Raw genomic sequence first — 23,461 nt, 5'->3', positions numbered from 1 at the left:
AAGACACACACAACCTACTGCTCTCTCTTCTCTGTATGGTCTCTTTCCACCTTCCTGGTCACAACATTTCTGATTGGTTCTTGCTAGCAGAATGAGCCAGTTGGAGGAAGGTGGCAGGAATTTGCACCTGTAGCAAGCAGAGAGCTTCATCTTCACTCCTGCTCCTGTCCTATACATATGCCCATCCTGTTCTCAGTGTATAATCCCAAGAGTCTATGATCTCAAAACAGTGTTACAAAATTATACATATCTACCTTTATACATATGAACTGAATCCGCTATATTTCATAGTTTGTCAGGGCAACAGAAATTAAGATGCTTAAACTGGCATCCTTGAAAAGATGCTAAGGCTAATCACTAAATCCAGGAACTTGTTTTCCTAAGCTTTTGTGGTGGTGCCTAAAGTTATGTGATGGAATTAGGAATTGGAAACAAAATAGGCAGCTTTAATGCAAGAGATAAAGTGCACATATCAATATGTACATTGATGTGAATGGTAATGCAAAATCTTAACTACTCTTCTATGAGGAGTAGTTAGGTTTTTGCATTAATGTATCTGTATTATATTTTGTTCACTTTAACATGCATTATTTCTTTCTGCATTAAGAGGTAGAGAACCATTTAGTAAGGGAGTACAGCCAAAATATTTTCATTTTATTTAGTTTCCCCATTATATTTAAGGGAGTTTTCATTTGTTCTTATTTCCATTTTGGGGGCAAATATTATGACTAGAGTGCATTATTTAGAAAGAGTGTGCTCTATTTTCAGATAGTGAACATTAATTATGACACAGGTAGAAAAACCCCAAGCAAAACAGAAGAACCAAACTCCACACTTCTCAACACAACATAGGAAAAAGTGGGAGATGATCAATGAAACAGCACAGTAACCAATGATGCGATAATTGATTCTCTTCAAAACCGACTCGACATGGGTTGCGTTTCAGCTGAATGGCCTGCATCATGAGTCTGAATTGTGGCAGATGTTTGGCTGCTGCAGATGTGGAGGGGCATTTTTGATATGACATCTGAATACGATTGTGGACATTTCGCGAAAAGCATCCAAAAATCCTGTAGCGAAGTGGCCATTTTCAAACCAGAAAAATGTCCAAATTTTTGTTTTGAAAATGGCCATTTATCTTTTAGGTGTCACCTATATGTGGGTACAATAGGTTTATGGTGGGATTTGGAGGGCTCACACTTTCCACCAAGTGTAACAGAGTGAGATATGGATCTGGGTTCCCTTCTCTGCACTGTACCAACCACTAGGCTACTCCAGGGACCTGCTTGCTGCTCTAATAGGAGTGGACATATTTGAAGCTGTCATAGAGTCTGTAGTTCTGTTTCTTTTACATCTTTGGGGTGGAGTGGGAGGGAGGTCAGTGACCACTGGAGTAGTAAGGGGGGGTCATGCCTTAATCCCCCCAGTGGTCATTTGGTCATTTAGGGCACCTTTTTATGACTTAGTTGTGATTGAAACAGGTCTAGACCAGTACTATGTAATAGTGGAAGGAGGGGAAAGAGAGACAGAACAATACTGGATGATGATGGAGGAGAGACAGAAGAGTGATGCTGGATGGTGGGGGAAAGAAACAGAAAGACAATGTCAGATGAGGTAAAAAAACAAGAGAGGAGTGATAACGGACTGCAACCTACACAATTAGAAAAAAAATAAATGACTAGACAACAAAGGTAGAACAAGAATTTTATTTTTAACATAGGGTGAAATAGTGTGGTAGCTTTGTTGGTCTAGTTCAAAGGTTAATAAATAAAAATAAAACAAACATGGAAAATAAGATGATACCTTTTTATTGGACTAAATACATTTTTTAACTATCTTTCAGAAGCCAAAAACTCATTCCTGAGGTCAGTAAACTCCAAAAGCTAATTAAAAAAATGCATTAAATTAGTCCAATAAAAAGGTATCACTTTATTTTCTATTTTTGTATTATTTTTATTTATTAATTTTTAATTTAGTGAGTGGAATGCATCAGTTTTTTAAATTTGCATCTGCTATATTTTGCACGGTACAGAGGAAACATCACTGTTTCTATTTCTCTGATGCTACACTGTATACACAGTCTGGTTTCTTGGGAATTTAGTTAAATTTATGTCTACATATTTCCATTTTTCGTTTGTGGTTATTCTGTATTTGGTAAGGGGCCTGTCTTTATATATGTGAAAAAAGCCAACCAGAAGTACCCACAGAAAACTAGACAGCAGGCCAGGCAGTGGCAGAGCATATAGTGATGCATTGGTAGCAGGTAGACTGGCGTTAGTAGTAATACAGTAGGGCATCAAATCAAGAGAGAAGGCCAGTCAGTGGAAGGACAGGCAGTGATACAGGTTGCAGAAGTGACTTCATTGGGAACTGGCAAAAACACTACAAGAGATTGAAGGCATAGAGTATGGGTAACTGGACATACATCGGTTTTATGAAGCTCAATCCTCCTCCCATGCATATGAAAATTGAGGGAAACCAAGCAAAGAAAGGTTCAGTTTTGGAAACACTAGCTTTTCCACATGATCTGGTGCTAACCATGTATCCTGTGGACTGGAAATATCCCCTGCAATGGCGACCATACATTCAGTGGGTAAAGTGGTTGGTGGGAAAGATAGGAAATGCAGGGTGACCTTGGCCAGGTCTAGCCAGACCATGAGCTGATATGTCCAGTGTGCCAAGTCTGTTGCTGTGGCCTCAATGGACTCTGCAAGGTAGCATGTCACAGAAACTGGTGCAGAGGTCTAATTTGCAACAGACCAATGATAGTCTCTCATGCTTATCGATGTATCTAGCACTTTTGTCACCAAGAATTTTGCTGTGATGGAACTCACAGGGGACTGGCCAATAAAGATCTGAGAGGAAGAAGTAGCTGAGACACTGCTGCTCATGCTGCTATTACTACTACTATTTCCCCTACTGTATCCCCACTGTCTCTCTGCCTCTGGCACTACCTTTCCTCACATTGCTTATCAGTTTATAGTAAATCAATGTGTTGCACTGGAGAATAATAGTTCCTTTTACCCATGGGTCACAGACAGTAGCTACCATTTAATTATCCTCCTTGGCTTTGTGAGGATTTCAACCTTTTTTCCATTTCAGTCTGTAAACCTGCCTGGTTTTCCCTGGGGTCTTGAGAGACACAGGGACTGAATGCTGCACCCCTCCCCCTTCACTTAGTGAGACCTTCTTGAGGGATCACAAAACATGGGCAAAATGTGGGTGGGTCATGGCCATGTCTATGAGATAGGCATGTACCTTATAGAATACTATAGTTTACACCAGTACTTGTCAATCTTTTTGTAGCTGTGACTCCATAATAGTGACCAAATAAAATTGTGTGACCTCCTGAAGGTGCAAAATAATGATACACCTAAGGAGAGCCCACACGCATCATGATTTACATAAAATTGACTAAATGCAAATTGGTGTGGGAACTTGGGATCTGAAGATGGAACTGAGGGTGGAGCTTGGCCCCCCCCCCAACAAAATGGCATTCTGCTGCCCCTAGGGAGGGGAGGGAAGAGAGAAGTTTCTGTGGGGGCGGGGGCAATGAGTGAAATGTTGCAATGGGGTGGGGGGGGGGGGGGCAACAGAAACCTTAGCACCGGCCATGTGCAACTGTCTCCTCTGCTAGCTTACATAGGCATTTGGGACTGTGTGCAGCTGGCAGAATTATAGGGCCCCACAGGGTTGTGACTGCAGAGAAAACCCAGCAGAGGAGGAGATAAAGATAGCCTGGATGGAGGATGGCAGGTAGGAGGTAAAATTCCTTGACAAAATCAAGGACTGCTTTATGGAGCAGCTGGTACAGGAGCCGATGAGAGAAGGAAAAATTCTAGACCTAGTCCTTAGTGGAGCGCATGATCTGGTGCGGGAGGTAATGGTGCTGGAGCCGCTTGATAACAGTGATCATAAAATGATCGGATTTGATATTAGCTTTGAAGTAAGTATACATAGGAAATCAAATACATTAGCATTTAACTTTTAAAAAGGAGACTATGATAAAATGAGAAGAACGGTGAAAAACAAACTTAGAGGAGCTGTTGCGAGCGTCAAAAATTTACATCAGGCGTGGATGCTGTTCAAAAACACCATCCTGGAAGCTCAGGCCAAATATATTCCATGTATTAAAAAAGGAGGACGGAAGATCAAACAACAGCTGGCGTAGTTAAAAAGTGAGGTGAAGGAAGCTATTAGAGCTAAAAGAAAATCCTTCAGAAAATGGAAGAAGGAACAGACTGAAAATAATAAGAAACAGCATAAGGAATGTCAAGTCAAATGCAAAGCGCTGATAAGGAAGGCTAAGAGGGACTTTGAAAAAAAGATTGCGTTGGAGGCAAAAACACATATTTTTAAGGTATATGAAAAGCAGGAAGCTGGCAAAAGAATCGGTTAGACCGCTAGATGACCGAGGAGTAGAAGGCGCGATCAGGGAAGACAAAGCCGTAGCGGAGAGATTAAATGAATTCTTTGCTTCGGTCTTCACCGAGGAAGATTTGGGTGGGATACCAGTGCCAGAAATGGTATTCGAAGCTGACGAGTCGGAGAAACTTAATGAATTTTCTATAAACCTGGAGGATGTAATGGGGCAGTTCTACAAATTGAAGAGTATCAAATCTACTGGGCCGGATAATATTCATCCCAGAGTACCGATAGAACTGAAAAATGAATTTGCGGAGCTATTGTTAGTAATATGTAATTTATCCTTAAAATCGGAAGATTGGAGGGTTGCCAATGTAACATCGATTTTTTAAAAAGGTTCCAGAGGAGATCTGGAAAATTATAGACCAATGAGCCTGATGTCAGTGCCAGGCAAAATGGTAGAGACTATTATAAAGAACAAAATTACAGAGCATATTCAAAAGCATGGATTAATGAGACAAATCAACATGGATTTAGTGAAGGGAAATCTTGCCTCACCAATCTATTACATTTCTTTGAAGGGGTGAACAAACATGTGGATAACGGTGAGCCGATTGATATTGTGTATCTGGATTTTCAGAAGGCGTTTGACAAAGTACCTCATGAAAGACTCCAGAGGAAATTGGAGAGTCATGGGATAGGAGGTACTGTCCTATTGTGGATTAAAAACTGGTTAAAAGATAGAAAACAGAGAGTAGGGTTAAATGGTCAGTATTCTCAATGGAGAAGGGTAGTTAGTGGGGTTCCCCAGAGGTCTGTGCTGGGATTGCTGCTTTTTAACATATTTATAAATGACCTAGAGATGGGAGTAACTAGTGAGGCAATTAAATTTGCTGATGACACAAAGTTATTCAAGTTGTTAAATCGCAAGAGGACTGTGAAAAACTACAAGAGGACCTTACGAGATTGGGAGACTGGGTGTCTAAATGGCAGATGACGTTTAATGTGAGAAAGTGCAAAGTGATGCATGTGGGAAAGAGGAACCCGAATTATAGCTACTACGTCATGCAAGGTTCCACGTTAGGAGTCATTGACCAAGAAAGGGATGATGCGTTGAAACCTTCTGCTCAATGTGCTGCTGCAGCTAAGAAAGCAAATAGAATGTTAGGCATTATTATGAAAGGAATGGAAAACAAAAATGAGGACGTTATAATGCCTTTGTATCGGTCCATGGTGCGACCGCACCTCGAATATTATGTTCAATTCTGGTCGCCGCATCTCAAAAAAGATATAGTGGAATTAGAAAAGGTGCAGAGAAGGGTGACGAAAATGATAAAGGGATGGGACGACTTCCCTATGAGGAAAGACTAAAGTGGCTAGGGCTCTTCAGCTTGGAGAAAAGGCGACTGAGGGGAGATTTGATAGAGGTCTATAAAATAATGAGTGGAGTGGAGTGGAACGGGTAGACGTGAAATCTGTTTACGCTTTCCAAAAATACTAGGACTAGGGGGCATGCGATGAAGCTACAAAATAGTAAATTTAAAACGAATCGGAGAAAAGTTTTCTTCACTCAACGTGTAATTAAACTCTGGAATTCGTTGCTAGAGAATGTGGTAAATGCAGTTAGCTTAGCAGAGTTTAAAAAAGGTTTGGACGGCTTCCTAAAGAAAAAGTCCATAGACCATTATTAAATGGACTTGGGGAAAATCCACTATTTCTGGGATAAGCAGTATAAAATGTTTTGTACTTTTTCGGGATCTTGCCAGGTATTTATGAGTTGGATTGGCCACTGTTTGAAACAGGATGCTAGGCTTGATAGACCTTTGGTCTATCCCAGTATGGCAATACTTATGTACTTATGTAGGTGGTGGTGGTGGGGGGGGGGGGGGAGGCTACATAGACTTCCAGGGTGATAGCAGTGGCTCTAGTCTGCTCATGCTCCTCTCTCTACTAGGTAACAACTGGCTTTCTGGGGCAAAAATCTACCAGCATATGTAATCACACTGGTCGGAAATTGCTGAATTAGTGCCACTGATAGGACCCTCCTATATATTTGGACATGGGGCATGTGTCTAATTTGCCTATGTTTTATTCCTAACCCGGCTACTGGATAGTTTCGTAAAGTATGTCAAACTCCTAGTACTATTTGAAAGGGTGAATAACTGATCTTTGTTTACTTGCTCCACAGTGCTCATCATTTTATACACCTCTTATCATATCTCCTCTTGATTATCTCTTCTCCAAGCCCCAACCCATTTAGCCTTACTTGTTAAGTAAGCCATTCCATTTCCTTTAGCATTTTTGTTGCCCATTTCCAAATCTTTTCTAGGTTCACGTAAATCTTTTTCAAGATAGGGCAACCAGTACTCAAAGTGTAGTTACACCTAAGATTTATTCAGAGGCAACTGGGTCTGTGCTGTGTCATAATATGAAATGAAATGACCAAAACAAGAACTAAGGTAAAAGTAATAACACAGCCAGTCACATGAGTTCAATTACAGTAAAAGAAGGCATCAAAATCCAAACAATACATCACTTTTTATTTTAAAGTAGGAAATGTCTAAGTTCCTTTCAGTTGAATTTACATCAAAAGAGTGAACTTACATCTGAATTCAGACTTTAAAAAGTTTCCTGTAGTTGTCTTGGGAGTGTTTTTTCTTTTATTAGAATGTAGTAACCAAAGACCATTATCATTTCTACATCTCTTTTCTTGACCTATAGGTAGAAGTGGAAAAGTAATTTTCTCTTTCAATGTTTAATCATCTGACCCTTTTAGAGGAAGCTTCTTTCAGTCTTAAGGGGAAGGAAGATTGCCAGTAGTTCCCTCTGTTTCCATAATCCTTTGTCTTAAAGGACACAAGGAACTTCTTCTTTCAAAAGGGGAACACGACTGGATGCTTGAAGAATTACCTCAGTCTGAAACTTCCTACTTCTGATGTCTAGATTAATCATAAAAAGCAATAATCTGCTGTCTTTTAGCAACCAGGTTGCAATCCATTAATTGGCTTTTCATTGTGCATTACATAAACTTGCTTGCCTTATAATTATTTTGAGTGGGGAGATCATTAAATCCTGCCAGGTTGAATGTATTATCATTAGCTCCAGAGGGTTAGTTAATTAATGAAGATGCAGTAACAGCAAGAAGGTAAGCATACTTCCACAAGAAGAACCTATAGAAGTTCACAAAAACTCATCACACAGCTTTCTTCAGAATGTTTTTTCTAAAGAGCTACATGCTGCTCAAAGCAGGCTTATAGACGCACATGAGCATTTGGTATTATGCGATTTGGGTTTTTTTTGAGCACCTTAAAAGTGCACAAATGTGAGTTAAACCCCATTAACCTATGAATTAACATGTGGACAATCGATTTGCACATATTGAAAAGGTCTAGTTCACTTTCCAAATAAGGGAGGAAATGCCTTATTTCAGTGGCATAGCTATAGGTGGGCCTGGGTGAGCCTCGGCCCACCCACTTAGGGCTCAGGCCCACCCAACAGTAGCACACGTTTAGCGGTAGCTGGTGGGGATCCCAAGCTCCACGAGCTGAATACTTTCCCCAATAGTAACAAAAACACTACTTTCCACAATACTGGCACCTGTGCCTGCTTAGTTTTCAATGCATGCCTGCTGCAGACTGCCAAGGTGGAAAGAAGTGTTTTCCCGCCAGTTGAGATATCTTTTGGGTGGTGGTGGGGGGGGGAGGAGAACACTTGGTGCCCACCCTCTTCTTGCCTAGGCCCACCCAAAATCTGTTGTCTGGCTATGCCTTTTCCTTATTTAGCAGACTGACTATACATTGCTAAGGGTCAGGCCTCACCATTTTTCAAGATGGCAGCAGTATACAGAGGATGTCATTGGATGGCTCTTCATCCTAGGTAACTATTATTGGTTCAGAGGGGTCCAGAAGCATGGAAGCTCTCTGAATGGGGGTCTACCTGTTCAAGATTCAGAGGTACCTGTACTCAGACCAAGGGTACCCTGCACCAGATAGTCCTAGAGGTGATTGATGGGGGGGGGGGGGGGGGGCTGATTGAAGAGGCTCAAAGCCTCACTAGGTGACCAGAATATTTTTGCAGGTAGAGATAGTGAGAGTAAGGGAATCAGTCCAGCATGTATTTTAGTGTTTCCCTTCCTGTCAGTGCGTGAGCCAATCCCTGCTCTTACACTGGTATGAAAGAGTTATTTTACTCATGAAGTAGCAGGCCGCTATAGATAACAGCAACAGTGTGTGCTATTTTAATGTCAGTGCACTTTTGAATGCAGCAGGAGAGAGAGAATCAAAAGTGCATTGAATGAAGCATAGCAGGAAAAAAAACACACATAGGGCCCCAAGAGTTGGTGTGGAGAAACTAATTTTATTGGAAGACTCAACATGGGCCGTGTTTCAGCAAATTGCCTACATCGGGGGCCTATAATAAAAAAACATATAAAATCTATTTTACAAAACGAGCATAAAATATATAACTGTATAAAAAATCATTAAAAATGTTTTTACAAAATAAGAAGCATTATGATACAAATTAAAAGTTTTAAAAAGGTTTAGGAAGGCCATGAGCCATACAAATGGAAAGGATGAAAATTAAAAATTAATTATTATTAATTGAATACAAATAAAAAGATGACAAATATGCAATTATGTGTTTATGAATGATAGTATGTTTTTTATTCAAGATATTTTATTAAAGTTTTCAATAACAAAATATAGGAATGAGGGGGCACTAAAGAACGCCTGACAAGATGGCAGCTTGAGCATCATGCTCTCCTTTACACATTGGATTATCGTCTTTTATTTTTTTTTTTCTGGTTAATCTGATATATCAATCTCATTCTTGACATTTTTGTAATCTATAATATGTCCTCTGAAGGATCATCAAAACAGGACCCTGCATCAGTGCCTCTACCAGTTGAAAATGCTCTAAAAGCGATCCTTTCAACCCAGAAAAAAATGGAGTCAGGCAAACTTCACATCCACAACCCAGATACCTTAACGGAGGAACTAAAAAGCTAGAGAGACTTAACTATGAAACACTACGAGAAAACGTGCAAGCTGAGTATTGAACTTACCTCTTTGTCTTCCTCTGCTAGCAACAGTGGAAAACAAAGCTGACATCACTGCCACTAAGTTTGAATTCTTTAAGACAAATTCAGAAGCTTGTCTCCTCCAGCTCGTGTGCTCGATAGAAGATTTATCTAATAGAAGTAATCGGAACAACATAAGGATTTTAGGATTAAAAGAGGGGTCAATAGGATCAAATCTGATAGATTTTCTACACGCCTGGCTCCCTTCAATGCTCAAAATTTTATTCAACCTTCCATTGAATGATAGTGTGCTAATTATTTGCACTTATTGAATTGAGAATTGCAAAATCTCGATGTAAGGCATTGCAGGTCATACAGAATTCTGCAGTATGGATGATTTGGGGTTGTGGAAAATTTGAACATATCACACCTGGATTAAAACAGTTACACTGGTTTCCAGTGGAATTTAGGCCTGTTTATAAACTTTTGATGCTGGTATATAAGGCAATGTTTTCATCTGTACCTTTATATTTAGCGCAGGTTGTCCAGCTATGTAGACCAACAAGAGTATTGAGATCTGATGGGGTGTGACAGCTTGTCGTGCCGTCTTTAGTTAGCATTTACTATGCAAAAACAAGGGATGCTACATTTTCAATTCAAGGACCAGTGTTATGGAATTATTATTATTATTTATTGCATTTTTATCCCACATTCCCCCACCTATTTGCAGGCTCAATGTGGCTTACATAGATTTGATAACATTGTCATAACAGGATATCGGATACAGTTAGTAATGTGTAGCAATTAAGGAAGGGGAGAGGGCAGAAGGAAGAGAGTTGTTTGGGTAGTTACAGAAGGTGTGCGTTCATAGTTGAGTGGACTTAGTGAGGTTATAGGTTCTCATTGTAGGCCTTGTTGAAGAAGAATGTTTTCAGAGATTTTCGAAAGATAGATGCTCTTTGATTGCTTTCAGGTCTGTAGGTAATGCATTCCATATCTGCGTGCTCTTGTAAGAGAAGGTAGTGGCGTGCATCAGCTTGTATTTAAGTCCTTTGCAGCTGGGGTAATGCAGGTTGAGAAATTTGCGGGATGATCTTGTGGCCTTTCTGGGAGGTAGGTCCACTAGGTTTAGCATGTAGATTGGGGCATCTGCATGAATGATTTTGTGTACAATCGTGCAGATCTTGAACGCAATGCGTTCCTTAAGTGGAAGCCAGTGAAGTTTCTCTCTTAGGGGTTTTGCGCTTTCATATTTGTTTTTTCCAAATATGGGTCTGGCGGCTGTATTCTGGGCAGTTTGGAGTTTTTTGATTGCCTGTTCTTTGCACCCGGCGTATAGTGCATTGCAGTAGTCCAGATGGCTTATTTCCATTGACTGTACCAGGGTACGGAAGATGTATCTCGGGAAGAAAGGTTTTACTCTTTTAAGTTTCCACTTGGTGTAGAACAACTTTTTCGTCGTGTTTTTCATGTGGGTATCAAGAGTGAAGTTTCGGTCAATGGTGACTCCGAGAATTTTCAAGTTTAATAATAAATTACCTGGCTATCTTTGGTTGAGTACATCATTGCAGAAGTTCAAAAGAGCATTGAAAACATATTTTTTTTTGTCCAGGCCTTTCATATTGAGCAGTGTCATATGTGGAACTGTGCCTTTGGTGATACGGAGCAAATTAATTGATGAATATAACATTAGAGCAGTGTGAAATTGTGTTTTTATGTTAGTATGTGTTATTGATTATGTATGTTTTTAAACTGTAAACCACTTAGGTTTAAGCAGGTATAAATTTTAACAAATAAATAAAATTAATAAGGATGATAATAGTGGGTATCATGCACTAAGGATAAACAGATAAACATTTACCAGCTTTATATATGTTACCACACATATGAAATCAATGAACTTGGCCAAGCAATGTGATCCAATATGTTGTCACCACTACAGGGCACCCTAGGGTGCAAGTCCAGGTCCTGGTGACTCATTAGGAGGAGTAACCTAGTGGTTAGTGCAGTGGCCTTTGATCCTGGGGAACTGAGTTCGATTCCCACTACGGCTCCTTGTGACTCTGGGCAAGTCACTTAACCCTCCATTGCCCCTGGTACAAAATAAGTACCTGAATATATGTAAACCACTTTGAACGTAGTTGCAAAAACCTCAGAAAGGCGGTATATCAAGTCCCATTTCCCTTTCCCTCCCTTCCCTATGGTGAGTGAGTAGTGGTCCCTTAAGGAGTCTCACACAAGTATGGCTGGTACTGAGAGGGAGTTATAGCCTTTCTGCTATTTCTACTTCCCCCAGAACTAGCTCAACCTAGGGGTGCCTTTTCCTAAAATAACCACAATTCCCATCATTTCCCCAAAACGATCTTTTATTGTGGTTATTACAAATAGAAAATACAAGCCTTTATTCTTGGCATTGTCTCATAGGGCTTCCATAATGCAGAAAAGACACCAGTAACAAAATAATACTTCCTCTTTCTTTACAAAGAGTAGGACATCAAACATATACCAATGAAGATTCTTTCCTGCCAATAACTCCTCTCTGGTTCCACAGCATAGTTTACTCATAGACAATCTCCCTCTTCCAGGCTCAGCCTGCCAGTGCTGTCTTTCTTGTTTGTACAGCTCTGCACAAAGAGGTTTAAGTCTTGTTCCTTCTCTGCATACTTGTACCACACCTAAGAGCACTATATGCTGGATGCAGAGAGAGAGAGAGAGAGAGAGAGAGAGAGAAGGGACAAACCTCCTTGTGCAGTGCTTTGCAACCCAAGGTAAACTGCAGTGGTAGGCTGAACTGGGAAAAGGGTTTGAGATTCTTAGCACTGTTGTAATCTTTCACCTTGTGAATAAACCTAGCTGCACATAATCCATGCCTAGGCTGTACTTCTGCCCAGCCCTTTTTACTGGGATCTTTATTCCTCAAACAGCTTTTCTTCCCCAGCTTAAACTTTCTTCTCAGCTCTCTCAATAATCCTTTATCCTTTTCCAAAAGCTTTCCTTTCCCATCCCCCATGTCCAAGGCTGCAAGAATCATTTAACCTTCCCCAGCCTCCCCCCCCCCCCCACCCCGTTTCCAAGGCTGTAATAATCCTTTAAACTTTCCCAAGGCTTTCCTCTCCCAGTCTCGCTTTACCTTTCTGGTTGATTCAGTGCTTTAAGGTCTATATACTATACAAGGACTTTCAGCCTGTGGAACACCTTTCTTTTGGGTTCTATTCACTGCCCCAAGCAGTGGCGTAGTTATGGGTGGGCCTGATCTTCAAGGCCCTGAAAGGAAATGGCCCTGAGTACCTGAAAAATAGAATGATCCTCCACACACCACCAAGGACACTAAGATCCTCCCAAGGACTTTCACTAACCACACCCTCTCCAAAAGACATTACACGATGTGATACTCCCAAGCGAGTCTTCTCCAGAGTAGCCCCCACACTCTGGAATGCACTGCCTGAAAGGCTGCGCTTAACACAAGACTATCTCTACTTCAGGAAGCATGTGAAAGCTTGGCTGTTCAACTAGGCCTTTACTGGAAGAAGTAACTAACTTGTTAGTCTCACTCACACACACAATGAGTGACTGGGGCTGCATATACTGCAGCAGGACATGTTTATCCACTCTTACCCTAGCTGAGATAATATTTAACCATTTCTCTGCCCTCATGTGCAACTTTCTTTAAATCAATCACCTTACTTTCTAAGTCTTCCTACTTTCTTACCCTTCTATATGTTACATCTTTGCTTTACCCTTCGCTATCACTTATAATGTTCTATTACGTATTGTGTTGACATTGTAAATAGTATACCATGCCATACTTTGTATTGTTTTTGAATATTTTTATTGCTGTAATTGTCTATTGCTCATGTTTGATCTATTCTTACTTTACACCGCCTTGAGTGAATTCCTTCAAAAAGGCGGTACATAAATCCTAATAAATAAATAAAATCAGTGTGTCATTTGGAGGGGCTGGTTATAGGGACACCCTTGCACATGTTATATTCGTGCAGAGATTTTTTTCTCCCAGTAAAGAACCACTAAAACAGACATGATGTTATGAGGATCAAGTGCTCAACATTGAGTTTCTATATATCTATTTATTTATTTACTATATGACATTTATATCCCACATTAAACATGGAATAGGTTGAAACCTGGGAGCATTTAAAATCTTTTTTTTTCCCTGTGCCTAGATCAAAAGAGAAAGATTGCAGTCGTATATTATAAAAATACACTTAATTTGTTTATTACTACTATATAAAAGAGAGATATTAAATAATAAGTGCAGAGCTACCTTCATGTAGAAGTCCAGAGTCAGTCTAAATGTGCCAACATTTTCCAGTTCTGTGATATATATTTATTTCTTCTTCAAGTCTGTTTGGTTGTAAAAGGCAGCTTTATTTGTATGTGTGTGTGTGTGTGTGGGGGGGGGGGGGTAAATCTTTGTCTCCTTGCTGTGTGTGTATATATAGATGAGTCCCAGGAATAATGATGGCTAAGGGAAAGCAGCAGTAGATCAAATGGAGCTGAATGGCATTTATGTTTTCAAAATGATGATGCATAGCTTGATGGGATGTCCTTGTTGTAAGACCAGAGTAAATCATGTCTTAGCTTCTTGTTTAAAATTAACCAAGGAGGAACAAATTTGGTGGAGGGGAAATAAGTTAGCATGAGTTTAGCAAACAAAATCTAGCATTAAAACTATTAGCTGGTTGATATTCAGCAAAAGTTAACCAAGTTGACGTGAGGCTTCCTAATATGGGGGCCCTTTTACTAAGCTGCATAAGCATCTACGCGTGCCCAACGTGCACCAAAATGGAGTTACCACATGGCTACTGCGTGCTTTTGTGGTAATTTAATTTTTGCCGCGCGTCCGATACGTGCAGCCGAAAAATTATCTGCTGCATGTATCGGACACGCACCAAGTGGCATGTGGCATTCATAGGTCATTACCACCCGGTTACCATGTGAGACTTTACCGCTAGGTCAATGGCTGGTGGTAAGGTCTCAGACCCAAAATGGACACGCGGCAATTTTCATTTTGCCACACATCCATTTTTGGTAAAAATTTTAAAAAGGCTTTTTTTAAAGGTGCATGCACTCAAAACCCACGCCTATACTACAGCAGGCCATTTTTCAGCACCCCTTAGTAAAAGGACCCCATGATTTGATAACAGCATTTTCTCAGTTATTACCCAAATGCAAACATGATTATAATGTTAATTAATAAGTTTTGGATGTTACTGAATTCTATTATTCTGTCTCACTGTCCAGTTTTGACACAGTGTAAGTCATCACAAGGACAAAATATAAGACAACCAAAGGACTGCACTGCGGCTTACAGCCCATTTAGTTAAGTTTAAATAAATGAGAGATCTGCATGAAAGAAAATATTTATTTTTATTATTGTGACTTATGAAAACCACTTGTCCTTGAAATATGCTCAAAAAAGACTAATCCATTTGTTCAAAAGAGATGAGGTGAAAATGTGAATCCTCGTGTCCCAATGAAAGAAGAGTTTAATTTTACTGCCAATCTTTATAACACTAGGCTTCTCAAGACAGATTACAACAACAATTAGGATGAACCCATCAGCAAAAAGGATATCCTCATTGAAATTTAGCCATGTATTACTGTATTGTAAAATAGAACAGTGTAGAAACATGACACAAAGTACAGCCTTTATTAGTGCTGTTTCCACCAGCTAGAATAATTTTTGAAGCTGTTATAGTGATATTCAGTTTTTATTTCATGATATTTATATCTACATATAGGAAGCTTTCAAATAAATTAAAAAGCTGTCAAATAAGTTTAAAAAAATATTTCGTCCTCCTTTTAAGGCACTGCCTATCCAACTGGAACAGCTTTTGACTTTTTACAGATGGACCACGCATAGGTAGTCCATTATTTCTAATAATCTTTTGCTATTGTTTTCAATAACGTTTGCTATTATTTTGGTTGAAATAGTGTGGCGGCAATCGCCGCCTTCTGCCAGCAAGCTCCGCCTACTGTCTTCAACCCATATAATAGGCTAGATAGCCTCCTACCGCTCCTGTTCTCAATCTAACCTCTTTGGGAGGTACCTTCTGTATGTTACTTTCTGCTACTTCTTCTTATGCACTCTGCTTTGCCTGATTACAGGGAGTTCTTGGAAGTAGATAGAGAAGCAAGCAGGCAATGATATTTACTGAAAGTTTTTCATTTAACCTTCCTAGGCATAGAGGATCTTCCAGGTGACAACAAGGTTTAAATCCTAATCTCTGTGTTCAAAGGTGTTTTGACCCAGCTTGCAGGTCACAATGTACAAACTAAAAATTGATAAGAAGTAAACAAATGAATAAAAACAAATAATACAAACAGACAGAAATACCAGTAATAGTGATAACAAGACCCCTTTGCTAAGTAACTGCTAAAGCAGTCCCATTTGGAACCTACCTTGAAGCTTGTTGTGAAGAATGCAATTGCTTTCCCAGGGGTAGCAGCAGAAGCTAGATGATAAAAGCCTAAGAACTTCTGCATCAGAAACTAGATTTTATTGGCTTTTTGCAGAATATTTTGGGCCTTTTGAATTTTGATTGGATAGGGGAAGAGATTTATACAAGGTCCACTCTTATGGAACTCACTTCTGCCTCATTTACGTCATCAGACATCCATAACTCAATTTAAAACAGATCTTAAAACCTATCTATTTGCAGATGCATATACATAGGGCCCTGTCCTGTGCGAATCCTGCAGAAGCAAGAGTATTTCCTCATGTGTAATCTTTTCCCTGTTTTCTATCAAATATTGTAATTCTCCCTCCTGTTCTCACAGTGATGTCTTGTCTATACACTTTTTTCTATCTATCTATCTTAGAATGTAAACCGCAAAGATGGCATCGCCATAGAGCGGGGTAAAAAGTAAAATAAACTTGGAAACTTGGATATGTATATTATATGATGTAAATTGTAATTGTTTATTGTTTGTTTTTAATTGTTGTTACCTGCTCTGTACAGTCTTAGGGCTGAAAGTGTATGGTATAAACTTGACAACTTATGGGAAGCCAATACAAGTTTACCCAGCCAGATCGAAAGAGTTTCTGGGGGACTGGGGGAAGGGGGGGGGGGGGTGAGAAGGTGGGGTTGAGGAACAATCTGTTCTTATGTCCATACTTTTACATTTTCAAAAGTATGTTCATAAGATTTCCCAGGAAAGCTATGCACACACAGTAACAGGTATAAATATATGCCAGTAATTTTCCTAGAGTAATTTTCAAAGAGAAAATTGCACAGTTTCAATTTATAATTTTTAAAATTAGTGAAAGCAGGTGTGTAAAAGCTACCCATGGACCTGATGCCTAGGTGGGCTGTTACCACAAATGTTCAATGTATTGTTAAAACGCATATTTCCAGCTGAATGGAAGGCAGCAATAATCTATCCACAGAAGAAAAATCCAAAACTTAAATTAGTCTCTAATTATAGACATATCTAATCTGCAATTTATTTCTAAAGTAGCTGAAAAGATAGTATCTTCCAAATTGATCATTTTTATGGTTAGAATTAATGCTTTGCACCCCAAACAGACTGGATTCTGTGCACAAAGGGCTAGATTCTATATGTGGTGCCTGAAAATTCCACATGGTAAAAAATACGCCTAGGTGTATTTTCTAAAGTACACCTAAATTTTATTGAATAGGTTTAAACTTCTACACAGTACATAGAATACACTGAGCGCCGTTCCACTCTACCAAATTTAGTCATGGCTATTTACACCGTTTTACTTGTCATAAATCCTGATGCCTAAATTAGGCGCAAAACGAGTGTATTCTATAACAACGTGCATAGGGGTCCTTTTATTAAGCTGCGAGGAAAATGGCCCTACGGGCATATTTCCTGCATGCCAGGGTCCTTTATACCGCAGTGAGTAAAATGCCCCCCCCCCCAAATGGCCAAATGGTAAGATAACCCTTACCATGTGGCCATGTGGCAGAGAGCTCTTACCGCCATCCATTGAGATGGCGATAAGGGCTCCTGTGGTAACCCAGTGGCAACCAGGCAGTATGCAGCAAATCCCCATTACTGCCAGATTAGTGCCATGCTACAGAAAAAAAATTTCCGGAGCACTAGAAATGGCATGTGCTCCAGCCGGAACTACCAGTGGCGGCCGTGATGGGCCGGCAACTGTTCTGGATTAGCGAGCTGTAAGCCCACATTAGGCTTACTGTCACTTTGTAAAAGACCCCTGTAGATGTTAGAAATGCCCATGCCCCACCCATGGCCACGCCCCTTTTTAACCATGCATCATAGAAATTTAAGCACACCACATTACAGAATACACTTAGCGAGATATGCATGTAAATCTTAATTAATGACAATTAGTGCTGATAATTGCTTGTTAACATCCAATTGACAGTACTGATTAGCTAGTTAACCAATTAAGTTACGTGCATTGTTATAGAATATACTTTGATTTCCACATAGAAATTAAGGCGTGATATATAGAATCCGGGAGAAAACGCATGACCTTACATTTTTCAGCATTAAATCTTAGCTACCAAATTCTGGACCATTCTTCAAGCTTTGCTAGGACTCTCCACATGTTATCTACACCATCAGGGGTGTCTACCTTATTGCAGATCTTATTATCAACCGCAAACAGTCAAACATTACCAGACAGCCCTTCGGCAATATCGCTTACAAAAATGTTAAAAAAACCCAGCCCAAGAACCAAACTCTGCATTGTACCACTACCCTCTCTTACCTTCCACTCATCCAGTTCCTTACTCATACTGAGGGCAGTTTATTTATAAGTTGTCTATGCGGAACCATTTCAAAGGCCTTACTAATATCTAAATACACCACATCTAGCACTCTCCCTCGATCCAACTCTCTGGTTACCCAGTCAAAGAAATTAATCAACTTTTCATAAGAAAATCATAGCAGCAAGGCTAGCCATACAATGATGTAGAATCAGGACTGGATCAAACTATCCTAAAAATATATATAATCAGATGAAAATATTAGACAAGATAAAAGGCACCATGTAGCAATTTTTAAAATGAACACTTCCTCCAAAAGGTGAAGAAAGGTGGATATAACCTGAGCTTCAATACCAGTAATTTCCGGAAGCCCTATATCATCAAACACCACATCTCAGAAAGAAAAGAAAAGGCATAAGTTAAAACAGCAAGAAACCATAGGGGTAAACAAGTAAATTGCTAACCTGTTACACAGCATTTCAGTCATAGAGAAGAGGGATGCAATACCCAAAGACGAGCAAACAAAAGGGAAAAGGAAAAGGCTACGGATGATGTTGGTGAACCAGGCAGTCAAATTTATTGAAACAGACCTGACATTTATTGAGTTTTGGCACTGCACCTGAGTCAGGTGTCTGCCACATATAAAAACGTATAAATTACATTAAAATGAAAAACAATATTTATCATAGAAATAATGATAACTTAGAATATACAAAACAGCATACAAAAAAAAAAGAGAATTACGGACTTGACTCTTAAATATTTTGCATATCAAGAGAGTGGTGTCAACCATGAAGTAGGATGAAGGGAGTAACTTTATTAAGGACCTGACACAGACCATGTTGCCTGAATCAGGCGTCTACATAAAAATATATAAAAAATGTTCATACTTAAAAGATAATCACATTAATTAAAAAAATAATAGAATTAATATGGAAATATGAAAAAATTTGAAATTATAGTACTAAACAAAAAATAACATTGTATAAATAGAAATATGTCTGCATAAGGGGTCTATTTCATGAAAGGAGCATAAAATACATAACTATATAAAAAATTATAAAAACATACATAAATCACAGATAAAAATGATAATGAACACCACTAAACAACATAAATATGATTCAAGAATATATTGGATAACCTTAGAAATGTGTTAGGCAGAACAAATTTGTGATAAAATGGAGTGGAGGAGTGGCCTACTGGTTAAGGTGTTGGACTTTGGTCCTGGGGAACTGAGGAACCGAGTTCGATTCCCACTTCAGGCACAGGCAGTTCCTTGTGACTCTGGGCAAGTCACTTAACCCTCCATTGCCCCACGTAAGCTGCATTGAGCCTGCCATGAGTGGGAAAGCATGTGGTACAAATGTAACAAAAATAAAATAAATAAAAATGTAAAACCAGTCAGCAAATGATTCGATCATACAGTGCTTCCTCTGTTACAAAGATTTCATGCAATCAGTTGTTCTGCTTTAAAAATATAACACCCCCTTACTGGGTGCTCCTGGATTCAGAGCTCAACCTAACTGGTGCCTCCAGAGGGCAGTCTCCATCGGTCCCTTACTTACTTGGCACTTGGTGCCTTCACCTGGGGAAGAAAAGTGCTGATGGAGTGGGATTACCCTCTTCTCCCCCCAGGAACAATAATAAAAAATGCTGTGAACAGGGCTGGTTAATAACTTAAACAAGCTTTATTTACATGAATATATATATATATATACTTTTATTTAGTCCTTGTATACCATATTCCTAAAGCCAAACCAAATATAATGACAGCTAACCCTTTTAAACCAAATACTATTTCAACATATGCCCTCTGGCATCACAATCACTCTTGGGCTCTGGTATTCAGAATCCATGACTTGGTCTTTCCTCCACTGTCCAGCCCCTGTCAGTCTGACTTTCCCAGGTAACAGCTATAATCTATTCCCTGCTGCCTAATCAGATTAGTGTGTGGGCATGGATGAGTGGTCTGAGTTCTTCCCTTCCTTCCTCCTCAGTCTTCCCACTCCCAGGCCCTTCAGATCTCACCCCTCCTGCAGAGATCTTCTGGGGCTGGTGGCTGCTGGGCTGGGCCTCCAGGCCTGTTGTACCTGGCCTGCCATTGCTTTCTGGAACTTTCCAGGGATCTGAGGACCCATCATCCTCCAAGAGCTGTCCTTCCTTGCTGGGCCCCTAGTGCCGATCGCACCCTGGAGGCCTTCTCCATTGCTAGACTCCTAGTGCTGATTGTACCCCATAGGCCTTCAGCCTTGCAAGGCCCCTAATGCCGACCACACCCTGGAAGCCTTCACCCTCGCTGGTTCTCTCTTCAAGATGAGCCTCTGGGGTTTCTCCATGCTGGGGTTCAAAATTACCAGCCCTTAACAAGACTCTGCAACCACCAGTTCCAGGGTTCCCCATTAGAAGGCTACCTCTGCTTTTCTCAGCCCTAGGCACTGATAGTGCCCCCACAGGCCATTTTTCTTCTGCCCTGAACTGTGCCTGCTCCCAAGGGCTACTGCTCCTTCTTCTGCTGCCCTGAACTGCTCTCAAAGGCTTCCTAAGCTCAAGCGTAGCTCCCAAGGGCTTCCACTCTCTGTGATTTCAGAGAAGTCTCTAAAGGTACTTTCCCTGCAGGGAATTTAGGCGCATCCATTTAGGCCACCTAAAATCACTCCTATTTGGGTGTATTCCATAGTAGTCTACAGTTTGTTGAAACGTCCACAACCCGCCCATTCCACTCCCATGGCCACACCCCTTTTGACAGCACACATTAGCATTTACATGCACCGCATTGTAGAATATGCCTAGAAAGTTATGCATGTAAATTCTAATTCAAGCCAATTAGTGCTACTAATTGGTTGTTAAGTATCAATTATTGACGCTGATTGGCTTGTTAATCATTAAGTTGGGCATACAGTTTGGCCATGCAGCCAAATTAGTGTGCACAACTTAAGGCGCCATATATAGAATTTGGGGGGCAAAGACTTATTTGACTTATTTGGGGGAAGGGCATGTTAGACTATTAAAAATGAATAAATTAAAATAAAAAATAAAGGCAGATGATACTCAGTTTATAAATCTATTGTTCCACTAGTTTGGTAGAGTTGAAAATTTGAGGTCTCTAATTATACATATTAAATATTTTTTTTAGAAGATTACTGTTCTAGTTTTCATTGAGATAAACTATCAGCTGATGTAGTGGAAACCAGTATTGTGACAGAATATAAGTAGGCATGGAACAGATTTAGAAGGCAATGGTAGAAACAGGGTTAAACTGATATGTAAGAGATGGTGGAAAGGGGGAATAGCTGTTGGTTTAAATATGGAAATCTTTATACTCATCTACTCAAAACAATTGCAAACAAATGTAGACAACAAAACTGATTTGGATAAGGAGTAGTATCCTGTATGTTGGTCAAGCATGTATGGCTGAGATTTGAGATATATTCTTAACTAAAGTGTTGACAGAAACAACAAAGGCAGATGGGGTGGACCAATACTGGTCTTTATCTGGCATCCTCTACTATGTTGCTGTGTAACTGAGATATTATATTAGGAATTCCACAGAGCTGTCCACTAATCAGTATAATTGAAACTAAAGCAGATGGCAGATCTCATTTAAAATAAAATATAAAATTCTGAAAAAAAGAAAAAGCTCCCTAAAAATCAATAGCTTACTAGGATGGTTGGCGACAAGAAAGTATGATGAACCATGACTTCCTAACTTTTATGGGTTGTGAAACTGTATTTATTGTTGTTATTATTATTATTATTAAATCTAACCTTTAAGCAGCCTTGACATTTGTTTCACATTGCACATCTCCGATTATTTATTAAATGTGATGCCAGACATAACAAAACACCAAACTAAGCACTTCTACAGCCCAGAGAAATCATGATTTTTGTATTATTTATTTATTTATTAAGGAGGTCTTTTACAAAGGCACGCTAGCGTCTTTAGCGCCCGCTAAATGCTAGAGACACCTATAGCAATACATGGGTGTCTCTAGCGTTTAGCGCACGCATATTTAACACTCGTGCTAAAAGCGCTAGCGTGCCTTTGTAAAAGGGGCCCTTTGTCATTGTGTCTGAAGAGCTTGATAGATATTTCAGTTTTCCCTGCAAACCACAACAGAGATAGAAGCTGGTAAATATAAGTAATATAGTAATATTAACCATGCACGGGAGAATGCATCTTCACCCTGAGAGAGTGCACTTTTAAGTAGAGGTTGTTATCTTTATGTATATTTGAACAACTAGGTCTACATCTGCTTGATCTCTATCTCAACTGCTCTATGACCTTATTTTGTTGCCATGGTCACCAATTAGATCAGTCTTGTAGGCTGCAAGAATAACCAGCAAAAGCATCTTCATTAAGTTCAGAAAAAGAGTGTTGCAGCTTATGAACAGGTTTTACCCAGTTTCTTGAGAACATTTATTTTCTTCTATTGTGTTTTCATCATTCATTCAAATGTGGGGGTCATTCATATAATTCTATTCCAACATATTACCTTTCATATTCGAAGCTCGCTTGCTTTAGGAATTTGTAAATTCTACCTGGTACTTTACACAGAAAAGCCATGGTAATTTGGAGAAACTGTTCTTGAGCTGTTTAAGTGTCTTTTGCTTTGTTTTGCAGTAATTTTGCAAAATGGAGAATAAATGCTTCCACTCACTCAAGTCTTTTGAGGACATATATCTTTGTAAACGTAAATAGCAGTTGGCATAGAAGCAGATATTAAAAAGATAAGATAACAAGAAAATCTTTGGTAACGCTGAAAAGGAAAACAGTACTAGAAGCATTTTGGAAGGGGAGTCACCATAGACACTCCCCCCCCCCCCCCCCCGGATTCTATATAGCATGCCTAGAGAGCCGCACTGAAATCCAGGCATATTCTATAACAACACATGCAACTTAATTGTCTTAACAAGCTCATCAGCATTGATAACAGCACTTAACAAGCAATAATGAGCACTAATGGCAATAATTAGAATTTATGCACACAACTCGCTAAGCGTATTCTTTAATGAACTGTGCTTAAATTCTGTGTGCAGTTCACAAGGGGCGTGGCAATAGACGGGGAAATGGGTGTAGTTATAGAATATGGCGCAGTGCATATTCTATGTGCAGGGATTTATACCACATTTTCATTGGTGTAAATGGAGGGGCATAGTTTTAGGCACTGCAATATCAACTAAGCGTATTCTATACACCGCACCTAAATCTACACACTGCTTATAGAATACGCTTATGTGGAAATGTTTACCATGCAGATTTTTTTAGGCGCCTTATATAGAATCTGGCCATCTGACCCTTCTTTTATACCTTTAATTCCACCCACAGACACTCAAGTACACAAGTGTG

Source organism: Microcaecilia unicolor, chromosome 3 (genome assembly GCF_901765095.1).
Source record: "Microcaecilia unicolor chromosome 3, aMicUni1.1, whole genome shotgun sequence".
Taxonomy (NCBI): Eukaryota; Metazoa; Chordata; class Amphibia; order Gymnophiona; family Siphonopidae; genus Microcaecilia; species Microcaecilia unicolor.
Note: the sequence above shows the minus strand (reverse complement) of the source record.